This window comes from Dunckerocampus dactyliophorus, chromosome 11 (assembly GCF_027744805.1).
Source record: "Dunckerocampus dactyliophorus isolate RoL2022-P2 chromosome 11, RoL_Ddac_1.1, whole genome shotgun sequence".
Classification (NCBI taxonomy): Eukaryota; Metazoa; Chordata; class Actinopteri; order Syngnathiformes; family Syngnathidae; genus Dunckerocampus; species Dunckerocampus dactyliophorus.
In genome coordinates, this window is record NC_072829.1 from 5883534 (window position 1) to 5896701 (window position 13168).

The following is a 13168-nucleotide window of genomic DNA, read 5'->3' on the forward strand; positions in this document are numbered from 1 at the left end:
CAAAGAGGTCACAAAAGACCCCACAACAACTTCCAAAGAACTGCAGGCCTCACTTGCCTCAGTTAAGGTCAGTGTTCATGACTCCACCATAAGAAAGACACTGGGGAAAAACGGCCTGCATGGCAGAGTTCCAAGATGAAAACCACTGCTGAACAAAAAGAACATTAAGGCTCGTCTCAATTTTGCGAGAAAACATCTTGATGATCCTCAAGACCCTTGGGAAAATATTCTGTGGTCTGATGAGAACTTTTTGGAAGGTGTGTGTCCCATTACATCTGGCGTAAAAGTAACGTCACAAATCAGAAAAAGAACATCATACCAACAAAAATATGGTGGTGGTAGTGTGACGGTCTGGGGCTGTTTTGCTGCTTCAGGACCTGGAAGACTTGCTGTGATAAATGGAACAAGAGGTCTCACTCTGTCCGTCGTTGTTCTATGAAGCGTGTAGGTCAGGGGTGTCAAACTCAATCGCACAGGGGGTCAAAACTCAAAGCCAAGTTTAGGTCTCGGGCCAAACTAAATGTAGTAGTTAATTTCTACTTTCCTATAGTCTCTGAGGCTGTGAATGTATCCTGACTGCTGATTGGATGAGCCAGAAAAAGGGAGGGGGAGACTGCTGCAGATATATTACGGTGGTTGTTTTGGCGTGGTTGTTCGTTTGAATTAAATGATTGTTGATCGACCACCTCCTTGTCATCCTCTCAACGTCCGGGCAAAAGCTACAGTATTTTATATCAACACAAAAACACGACAATCTGCGAGATGTGCAACCCAGAAGAGTTTGCAGCTGTGGAACGAGCGGGTTACACGTTTCCCAGCATGTTTTGCTGTAGTTAACATGATCACTTTTGACTGTCGTATGCTTCTTTCAGGTGTTATTTTGTACAGACAGGGTGTAATAGTTAAAGTGGTGTTGTTTTTAGGTGTGTAATGTGTAATGTTGTGTGTTATTGTTACTTTTGGTCTGAATTAGTAAGAATGGTTGTGTAATTCATGCTCTTTGTAATACAGAGGCCACTGTCAATCTTGCAATGCCAGAGGAGTACTTGATAGAGGGATTTGGCCTGCGAGCCTGAGTTTGGCACATGTGGTCGAGGTGCTGAACCAATGCACAGAGTGAGCCCTCGTCCTGCCTGTTTGTAGACGAGAGATGAGGAAACCATACGCGCGCGCAAATGGAGCCGAGCAAATTTATCAAGTTCATTTTAATTTATCGTGTGATTATTATCGTGAGACAGTTTTTGTCACGTTTCAATCTTGCGAGACCTTGTGACACGAGTTCTCATGACACCTCTACTGTATAGCCAAAGCTGCACATTTGTATGTGGCACAAACATACGAATAAGAACAAAGTAAAGTAAAAAGTATGACAGAATCTCCGGGCTACTTCCATCACTGAAATTAGAAGAAGGGCTCACTCATCACGTCACGCTTGAACGCAGCATGAAAAAAACAGATTAGAGTCGCCCTTGTATAACCAGCTCTTTCTCCATGGACATACTGAGCTAGCAAGCTTGTTGCTTTTTGGAGAACACCGTCACTTGCCCGCCGATATCAATATCAGCAGAAATATAATATCGGTTGGACAACCCTAGTTATAATATTTATTTGTAGATATTTCTTATATTGTGGTTTTGGTTTGGAAACCCTGCTTGAAAGTGTTAAGCTGCCCCTTGCAGTGGTTACATAAACACAAACTGTAGGTCCAAACCTCCTAAATTAAACCATGTGGTCACCAAAAGCCCCTCTCCACTCCATGACCCTGCCACCCCCTTCAACCTGATCCCCCCCCGCACCACTCCACCCATTGACCTTCCAGGCGTTCATTGTCCCAAAGTGAGACTTGATTAGCGGGCCTAAGCCCCGCCGAGGTTCGCCTCAGTGGCCACAGCTGATCTTTTGTACTAATTTCGGATTAATGCGGGGTCTGCAGCGCAGCGTCAACACAGCCACTGTGAGTAGGCCCCCGCCACACAGAGCTAAACATTAATCCTCCTTAATGCCCAGAGTCAACTTCCACTCCTTATCAGAATTTGTCTTAATCTCTCTGCCTAGGCCGGACCAAACTCAGGCTGCTCAATAAGTAAACCACGGCTAAACAACAAACGGGCCAATGAGCTGCGTCGGCGGAGGGAGAAAAAAAAAGGTAAGAAAATGAAGCCGGTCTTACCTCGGATGAGCTTTGAAAGGCAGGATTCTAGAGGAGGACTTAAAGGTTAATAGATCAGATTAAACGTCTTGCTCGGTAATCTCATGTACGACTTCATCTGGAGCTTTTCTCTCTGTGCTTCCAGCAATGCGGCCGCCAGCGTCGTTTCGTAGAGTTCTCCCTAGCCTTGTCGGGTTCTGGCCGCGCGGGTCGACCAGCGCCCTGGCCCGGCTTGAACGAGCTCGTCTGTAATTATCTCAGCATGAGATATGCAATGTATTATTCCAGCCAATATCTTGGCCAACTTCAACTTCTTCCAGTAGATTTATGGTCTTTTTTTGTATCATAACTGCTGGCAGTCGTTTTTACATATTACATCTTTTTATTGTCTACGGGATGTCAAAAGAAGACGTTCCAGTTTTTTGTTTTTGTTTTTTTTATAACAGTTTAAAAAGCCCTTAGGATGTCCTGACTACTGTGCTGTAAAAGTATTTGAATATCACATAAATGTCATATTAGTCGCAAGTAGGAATAATTGAACATCCATTCATAGATGGATGGGAAAATTTCACCTTGGGCCCAAAAGGCGGGACCTTGTCATGACAGCTCTCCACCCGCCCACCCCCCGCCCATGCATGATGGCTAAATTCAATTTAAAGTTTCCAGCTTTACACAAAGACAAAAGAGGTTTCCCGACAAAACAAGAGCACAACTCCCATCCTCGGTTGCTATCAGAACCCTCTGGGAGAGGAAGCTTACGTGGCGGCTGCACCGGAGGAAACGGGCCGACTAATCTCCGTGCAGCATGGCCGTGAGAGGAGTGACGCACGGCGTACAGCAGCCGGCTGCAGAATGGGCCCCGCGTACGCTAGCTAAGCTGGCAAATATAAACACAGCCAACTGGGGAACGGAGCATGTATAATTATAAAGTTTGTGAGCGAGCGCCAAAGTGACGTGGCTGGAATAAGTTAGGAAAGCCGTAACATACGGTATTTGTCAGTTGTGCTATAATGTCCAGATTGTAAGGAAATCACTGAGACTTCAGCCAAAGCAAAATTGTTAAAGAGCCTCTCTTATGCATGTAATGTTTTACTTAACAGTGATGTTTGTCCATAGAGCCTGCTTATGAACACCAAACTTGTCATCTCCCTCACTTGCTTGTGCCACGCTTGAGAGAAGAGGCGCTGAAATGCTTGCTTTCCTTCATGTCGTCCTTCTCTAGTGAGATGAGCGCCACCCTCTGTATGGACCCACCACTTCGGAAAAAAAAACAAGAACAAAAAAGTAGGCTTCACTACACATCTTAAAATGATTATACTGCAGATTTTTATTTCGGGTTAGGGTTATTTAACAGTCACACTCAAATCAATACAAAATGCACAGCCTGTGAGTCAGCAAAGTGTAGGGTGCTTTGTTTGGGCACTCGATTCACTGCCGGGCAATTGGATTAATTTGTGTAACATTCTCATTTTAGTTCGGCAAATTAATGAGCCTTACAGGATTCCGTAGTGCAGTAATCCTTCGTTTCTCGCAGTTAATTTGTTCCAGACCTGACCGTGATAAGTGAATTTCCACAAAGTAGGATTTCTTATTTTTGAATCAAATATTTTTGTAGCATAGAATACCTGTTAATGACCTTCTAAATACTTGTCTAAACATTTTTAGAGCCCTCTGGACATGAAATAACACCCCTATAGTCACCTTTACACTCATATTATAGTAGACATAATAAGAGAAAATAAGACATTTATGACATAAATAAGTTGTACTCTTGTTTCAGCTTTTCGTGGGTCACGTCCGCAACAGTAGCTTGTGTTAGGGATTATTGTGCCTGTTGTGAGGCCAATCAAACCTGCGATAAAAGCCAGTTGTTCCGGCAATCAAGTCGGCTGCTTGTGTGTCTCACAGTAACATTACTGACACCTAGTGGCCAGTGTAGAATACTACATATCACATCGTCTTTTGAATGCCGTATTTTAGTTTTAGTTTGTTTTTTTTTGCCATTTTTATGCTTGAAAATGCTTAATTAAAAAAAAAAGTAACTTTGGAGAGGCTTTGGTGTTGGGTGTGTGTGATCCAAGATGGCTGAATGAACAAGCAAAGGGTAAAATATAACAGTTTGTTCTGCACAATTTTGCACGACAACCGAGAGAGACCCGAAGCAAATTTTTTTGGGAAAACCATATCAAACCAGAACATTCGAAAACCGAGGTTTGACTGGATTAATTAATTATCCAGATTCTCACCACCAATATAATGCCATCTTCCTTAGAGCATGCAACACTCCTCTGCAAAGTGTTGTGTAAACCAGAGACCACGTTTGGACTTTAACTCAGTACTTTGCATCTAATGAGGCCTTGCTCTTAATACTCATTCCCGGACACTTCTCCTATTTTATTCACTTGGCTATAAAATAAATCTCTTCCACTGAGGTTTGAGGAAGGAGCTTTTAATTTGACGGTGGCATTTGGCAAGAATCACATATCTCGCTTTTCTCTGGAAATTAATCACTCGGAATTGTCGACTTTTGGTCCACATGAAGATTCACGACGCTGCCTTGTAATTACAGTGAAGAGATTTTCTTTTTACCTCCAAACTTGGGTCAGTAACTTGTGGAATTCCTTGGGAAGGTTCTGCTCCGCCTGCAGCCACTCTGCATTATTCAGTTTTTACTGAGGTTTGCACGTCTCGTTTTTATGAGCTGTGAACTGACCGCAAAGGCACGGACGAGTGAGTGTGTCCCAAAGTGCGTCTCTTAGTCCTCTTCCCAGCCCCGCTTAGCTACGCCTCTCAAGTCTATGGGAAAGGGCGAAAAAAGATAGCAACAGCTTTAAAAGGGAAAAATCCTTTAATGCAATTCCTACCTTATCTAAAACACCTACATATCTGTCTCCAGTCTGAGGCCTTTGAAAGGATATTTCAGGCCTGGGATGGAGGGGGGGTGAATCTCCCTTCAGAAGCAGGGCACGGGATGAGTTATAGGCATCTGAGAGGCTGGAAATCTCCTGGGCCTGGCCGAGGCTTTAGCAAACAGCTCCGACCACGGCCAGGGTCTCTGGCGCTGGCGGCTCCTTCGTAGTCCCGGTCTTAAGAATTAAGAAGGGCCGGTTTGGGTTACTTGAAGCCTTTGGTTCACACGTGTTGCTAAGAGGTACATTGAGGAGGAAGAGTCAGGCTGGGAGCTTTGACTTTATTCCCTTAATCACTCTTATGATGGCCTTTTGCACTCACCAACAAAATGGACAAAAAATGTTCAGAAAACTGCATAAATGGATACTTATGTCTTGTATTGATTGAAAAAAGCATGCCTTCATGAACCACAGACATAGAAGTTTTTATAGTGGAAAAATACAGTATGCGCTGATATCCTCGTGGTTTAATTTGATAGGCTAATATTGTAGCAGAGTAAATATCCATCCATCCATCTATTTTCTATGCCGCTTATCCTCATTAGGGTCGTGGGTATGCTGGAGCCTATCCTATCTGACTTCGGGCGAGAGGCGGGGTACACCCTGGACTGGTCGCCAGCCAATCGCAGGGCACATATAGACAAACAACCATTCACACTCACATTCATACCTATGGACAATTTAGAGTCGCCAATTACCCTAACATGCATGTTTTTGGAATGTGGGAGGAAACCGGAGTACCCGGAGAAAACCCACGCACACACGGGGAGAACATGCAAACTCCACACAGAGATGCCCAATGGAGATTCGAAGCAGAGTAAATATATAAACTATTGTTCTATCAGATTCTCACCTGGTCTGACCCTGGAACCCACATTTTCCTATAATTGCAAGCCACTTTTATCAAAGTCAAAACCAAGTACAGTAGATCTCCGCTTTTCATGGGAGTTCTGTTCCCGAGCCTTCCAGCGCAGGGCGAAAATCCGTGAGTATTTGATATGCCCATAAAAATGCCTCTTTTTGACACACGGCTCCTCCCCCTCCAAACCCCCATGCTAGTTTGACATTGACATTCTCTAAAGTATACAATGTATAGGTGCTCACCACTAATGAATGATAATGATGATTAGTAGAACAGATGAATCTGAGTCACGGGCTCGCACAACAACCGCGCTTACCACGTCATTCTGAAGCAACTCTCTTCAATACGAGGCACTGCAGGCTCCTGGGTTGTCCCGGCTTATGATAATACAGTATATTAACTTGTGGTCACCTTCCTGCAAGTTTTGAGGCCGGGCGGTTAAATATAAGTTTTACTTTTGCATCTCACGGCAACTGTGGTGTGTTTGAAGACCACCGAACAAAGGGCGAAATGTCAATGCATGACGAAAAAACGTTATCAGTGAAGCATAAAGGCATAAACAAGTAAACATTTTTGGGCTTTTTTCACTGTGGTACATGTATTTAGTTATTTATAAATGATTGCCGATGTAGGGTGAATGAGATGTGCTTCATGCAGGGAAAAAAATCAGAGAGAAAAAAAATTATTTAATAAGTGTGTGAGGCATATTAAGGGCCCAAAAATTTACAAATGTGCAGGTATCCACTATAATTGTTGTTTTATTTAAGGTAAATGCACTTATTTTCATGTGCAAATGAATGAATCAAACTGAGGAGTGAAGTCAAATTCAAAATTCCCTGCATTTTGGCAGCACTATTCAATAAGGGTACTTTTATAAAAATGTATATATACTTTATAATGCAATTGGGTTAATTTTGAATGACCTTATTTATGTAAATCCTCAAACTGTGGTCAACTACTTACTACTTTATCTACAGTAATTACAGCTTCTTTTTTTTTAAAAAAAAGAAAATTAAGTAGTTGAAACAAGTTTTATGAGCCATTTTTTGGTGCCAATATTTCAATTATTTCTGCTTTGAGTGTGAGCTGCACACACTGGACTTTCTTCCCATTTTTAATCCTACATGTAAAAATGGCATTCCATTGTAATTCCAATGTAATTTATCAATGTTTATCGATGAATAATAATAGAATACATCCTCTCCCTTAAGCTCACCGGTAGATAAAAGATATTGCATACAATTAGAATATTAATTGTAGAAAGTACACTGCTCCTTTTCCACATGAAAACATTCCCTGGAAGTGGGTTCTGTCTTTGTTTCTGAGCTTTACAGGCTCGAAGCTGCGCTCCTGCCCATCGCATCACTCGTCTTTGCCCCTCCACCCGTCTGTCCGTCCATCCAGCCGCCTTTAGCACGCCTCCGCGCTCGGAGCCAGTAAATTTTCCGAGGATCGGAGGATAAAGTTCAAAAAGATAAAATCAACCAGATGTCAGTGGCGGGGCGAGTCTTTGTGACCCGTAAGAGCGCTCCCATCAAAGAGCGCAATCATTTGTTTTGAATTATTACATTGTTATCAAAAGGGACGGCAGCAGCCTGTTTGAGGAGGAATCGGATCTGTTTTTGCAAAAACAACGGGCCGAGACGAGAGGAGCCCTGGGAAAACTGAGTGACGGCTGACAGGTGAAAGCGTCCCGGATGGCTTTGATTGACAGCCGTCAGCTATCTCTGGGCTATTTTAGTTTTCAATGAATCCTCGTAAACCCGTCCGGACGATTTCACTCGTCTTGAACTTTGCCAAGGCCGCACTTTAGTGGCACTGATGAAACACACGATAGCATCAAACACAAACAAGTAGTGTGCACACACCAGCGCAATAAAGGTTAGGTTGTGTGCGAAGGCTCAGGCACACATTGGACTTATTTAGCGCTTACGGCCCAGCAAGACCATAACAGTCACAAGGTCACGGCAAGTTCACCTTAAGGTTACATTTTTGCCTTATCTCCTAAAATCTTGTTTCAACTGATGAGAAGAGGAGCGGCCAATAAAAACGACGCCGCACTTTCGGGAGAGAGTCAAACATGGCGGAGGAGACACACTGCGGCAAACGCACAACACGTGAGCGAGGACACACCAAGCATCTGCAAGCGCCGCCCTCGCCTTCATCGCTTGAAAAAAAGGGAGAGTGTTGTCTTTGCTGAGGCCTAAAAACAAACTTTCAAAGAGTCTGCCGCGTAGGAAATTTGAGGTCACACTTAAAGGGAGGGTCAGCGGGTGCCGACGAAACTTACCCCTGTGAACTTCAGCTGAATGGAAGTTCACACCCTATACAGTAACGTGCACGACATAGAAAAATACATTCATATAGGAAGTAGGACTTATAGCTTTATATGCAATACCAGTGACAAGTTTGGAGATACTTTATCATATTATTTATTGTCTGAGAAAGTGTCTCGAAACTTTTGACCGGTACTGTATATTGTTTTTTCCAAAATATCTTGATTTATAAATCACAATACGGCTTATTATTGGCCAAAAGTATGCAAATTTAAGCATATTTTTATATTTTTGGCCTAAGTTAAGAATTTTCAAGCATAAATGGCTAAATTAAGTAAAATACAATTATAAGGCATTCAGAAAATGCATTCAAAGATGTGATGATATGTAGTATTCTACACTGGTCACTAGCTGAGACACACAAGCACCAGAATGGATTTTCAGAACAAAAGGGTTTTATTACAGGTTTGAATGATCTCACAACAGGCACAATAATCCCTAACACAGACTACTGTCCAGATGAAACCCACGCCAAGCTAAAACTCAATCCTCAACCCCCGACATCACTTCCTGTCCGCCCACCACTCAGCTCCCTGAGCATCGGAACACATTTACAGCAACACACATGAGCATGAGTGTTATTTATGACATATATGTCTTATTTTTTCTTATTATGTCTACTATATTGGATAATGGTGTTATTTTATGTCTAGAGGGTATTTTTAGAAGGTCGTAAACAGGTTATCTGTGCTCTAACCACAAAAATATTTTATTTATAAATAAGGACTCCTTCCTCGTGGAAATTCACGAAATTGACGAAAGGCACATTCATTTGGCAAACTCCAAATGAGAATGTTATACAACCTAGCCCATTGGCTGCATCAACAATAACTTTCATTCTGGCTAAGAAAATAGAAATCAAGGGGCTAATGTTGGGAAAGGTGTAAAGGTGTTAACAAAACAAATTTATATTTATTTCACATTGTTTCCTGCACGGAAAACTGTAATTACGCTCTTTCAAATGTATTTTTTTGCTAATATTTTTGGATATCTGGAACACATTAATTGGATTTACATTATTTCCTACGGGAAAAATTGCTTCGGATTTTGTACGTTTCAGTTTTTGTCTGAACGGACGAATAACGAAACTTGCAAACTTTTAATTTTACAAATCCTTAACATTGTTTAACGCCAGATGTGAACGCTCACAGAGCAGCCAAATAAATAAGGCTGAAGTAGATTTGCATACATAATAAAAGTAATATGCGGTTTAATTCCACTCAATATGTTACCAATACTAGTTTTCGCGAGCATGAGCTCACATATCACAGGTCCCATGTGCTAGTCAGTAGCAGACTGACGAACAGTTGGCAGAGCTCCAGGCTTAATTTTAAGATGTGTAGAGAAGCCTGTATATTTTTTTTGTTTTTGAGTTTTGCACTCACGTGACGCTAGCGCTTGCGTGTTATCCTTTCTGTGTTTGTGCTGAGCCTTGGTGGAGTTTCTGTTGACTTCAGAAACTAGCAAGCATTGGCAGCTGCTGTTCGGTGTCAAAATTACTCCATGACCGCAGTAATGGTCATTGCTGGCTTTTTAAAAATAACATATTAAATATATTCATTATTGGAAATATCAGCTTGTAAGATTCATGTGCAAGGCGATATTGTGACAGTTTTCTTCCAAATATATCGATTATCGTGCACTGTATCGTTATACTATTATCACTGGCATAATATCGTAGTGACATGGTATTGCAGTTTATTCCAAACCAATCTCAAATCTGCATTTCAACACAAGTTTATTATTTTATTTAGATTTTCCCAATGTTCTTCAGTGCTACTATAGCCTCCAAACTATCATTACAAATAGCAGTGAGGCCAGAGTGTATTGTTTATTCATGTGTACTTTTATTACAGGATATTGCTTTATATTTACATACAACCTTCAAATAAAACACAAGTACTGTCTGTTACTGTACTGTTGCTGTGAATAGAAGCATCTGACAGACAAACAATACTGAAACCATGAATATAAATCTCTTTTTCACTATTAGTGTGTTATAAACCGTGTACCCTTATTTCTTTGCAGGTCCAATATAGTTAAATAATGGTTACGTTGGAATTCAATTTTGGACATATTTATCTCTCTCCTCAAACACACAAAAGCGTGAATCGGTGAGCTGGATCGGGGGAGGCTGGCAGCGTGTGCAGGGCGTCCATGTTGCGGCGTCCATGTTGCAGCCACAGTCCAGCGAGCAAAGACGGGCCGTCATGTGGCAGCAGATTTGCAAGAGAGATAAAGTGAGATCCTGGCAAGGATCAGAGCTGGGCCTCCATCTCTTAGAGAGGATTTAGCCTGCAGAGACTAAAGGGGCTTCCAGCGCCACGACGCCGTGCGCAGTCCCGATGAGGCGTCGCCGGCTGCTCGCTTCGCCGCCTATAAACTGTTTTTTAGTGGCTTAATTCCCAAACATAAAATTGTGTTTTGGTCTCTGCGACATGCAGCGTTGCTCAGGAGGGGGGCAGGAACCTGAAAAGTCATGCTTTAGTTCACAAAATAAGAGCAAAACAAGTCATGGGGACTAAATGGAACGATCACACTTGGGTGTGCCTCGTTCTCATCTACTCGTGAAACTACTGGTGAAATATTATATTCGAAAAAGTAGGATTGTTACTCCAATAAGCTTTCATCAAGGCTCAACCATCCTCATCTGGATCCACACCAAATCGCATAAAGATACTAACCTCCGACATCGTCCTTCATTATTCACAAATAATGATGATATTGTCATTATACTCTTAATATTAATAGTAAATTAGTTAGTAACAAAATTAAAAAAATATATATATATTGTACATAAAATTAGGTTTTTGTCTGTCCGGCACTGTTTTATCCTCCACCTTAATATTATGATCAAAATTGCCTATGCGTGCAATTTTTAAAAAATAGATTTATTTATGTATTTTTTTTTTTTATAATTATTAATTATTTACATAATTTTATTTTATTTAGTTTTTTAGTATCAGACAAGTTTTTTTTAGAACGTTTTGGATGTATACACGGTACAGTACATGATGGTGCAATGTTTTGAGTGTTTGTTTGTGTTATGTCAAAAATTACAAAATTCTTACAATAAAGATATTTTTGGGGCAAAAAAAAGTAAAAATACACACCAAACACCAAATTCTGTTTATTGCTTAATCATGCTAAATACTATGTCAATATTTTTTTTATACATCTAAATTGCAATATACATTAGCATAGATAATAACATAGTATTTTTAACAAAATCATTTATAAATATTCCAGGTCCATTTGTACCTGAATTTTTTTATTTGTAGCCACATTTTTAAAAACTGATATCAATTAAAATTTTTCAAATATGAATTATATTAGATGTGTATTTTATGCAACATACACTAGCCACACACACTGGACTGGCCACATTATTAGGTACACCCGAAGAATTTTAGAGCTGCAGTTGGCACAGCACCACAATAACATGATTACATTAATACCTAAATAAAAAGATCACATTATGATAATGATTACACAGGCCGACGTAATGTATTGAGTATTTTCTGTACATTTTCCCTGCAGAATATGCTTTAATGGAAGCTTAAAAACCACAAACTAAAATGCTTCTAATATTTTGACCCATTCATGTAACCAGAATATTAGAAATAGCTCCCAGATTTGTAGGACACTACAGTAATAGAATAAAATTAATATCGGCCAGTGAGCGTAAATTAGCGTTATATTAGGATTGCGTGCAAACATAAGAGGTCAGGAAAGACGGCGCCAACAATTAGCCCCGCCCTTCTCAGGCCTTCGCCGCCGCCACTGCCACCTTCTTCTGCCACACGGCCCGGCTTGTTATTACTACAACGGTGCTTTCACCTTTGCAGTTTAATCATTGCAGCACATATTAAACTCTCCCGGCAGGCTGCGGGCTATATAGTGTCGGGATTTACGGAGGGATTTGCATGCTCCTCTCTGCCGCCTCACATCTCTGCGTCTTCGCACATCAAATCATCATAACCGGCGTCGTCGGGCACAACTCCAGCGCGAAAACAAGGCGCCGGAAAAACGCCGTCAGCAATTCTGCGTGCCCCCCCCTTTTTTTTCCACGGCAGTGTACATTCTGCAGGGGGAATTGTTCTTTTGCTGTATTTTTTTCACATTTTAAGGCATAAAGTGACCATTTAAAGGTGTCCACGTTCAAAGGCACCACTTCAATTGTCTTCTTAATAAGGAGTGCAGATTTTTGCTTCAGCTGAGAACCGGATGCTCTTCATTAAACGGAGCAAACACGGCAGCAGAGTGAAAGTTTACATGTGTGGGGGGGGGTGGCGTTCATCTATTAGAGCAGATTATATATCCAACTTAATACGGCATCACACACCATCGCGTGACAAGCTGTGATGCCATAAGACTCGCCGAGCCCCCCCAACACACACACACACACACTCCTTGATGGACGTGCGAGCCTTTTATTATTATTTATCTTATTTTGGCTGTGTAAGCTGAGAGCAGACAGGGCGGGTCGGCACAATGTCCAGATTGTTCCCGGGCCGCACGCACTTCCATATCTCGCCAGGGCCCCAGAGATGAAGCACCCCTATACCTCCCTCCCCTCCCTCCCGGCCGCCGCCTATAAGGAGCAAAGCTTTACTTCCAATCTAGCAGCCTTCAGTGTGGCTAGTGTGGGAAAAAAGACTGTTTTTTCTCCTCTCGGCCTCAGACTGCGAGTGAACAGGTCAAATCCTCTGCCAGGTGCCCCCGGGCTATTTTTCCTTTCCTTTTTTTTCTACTCTCCCTTCTGAAACACCTCCACACCAAGAGAGCAAAATCTCCTTCAGAAGATGGAGGAGGTGGAGCCGCTGTTCTGTTTTCACTTTGTGTGTTTGTGAAAGCCTCTGGGGCTGAAATAATTAAGATCAATATATATGAAAGTTCAAGATGCTGGCAA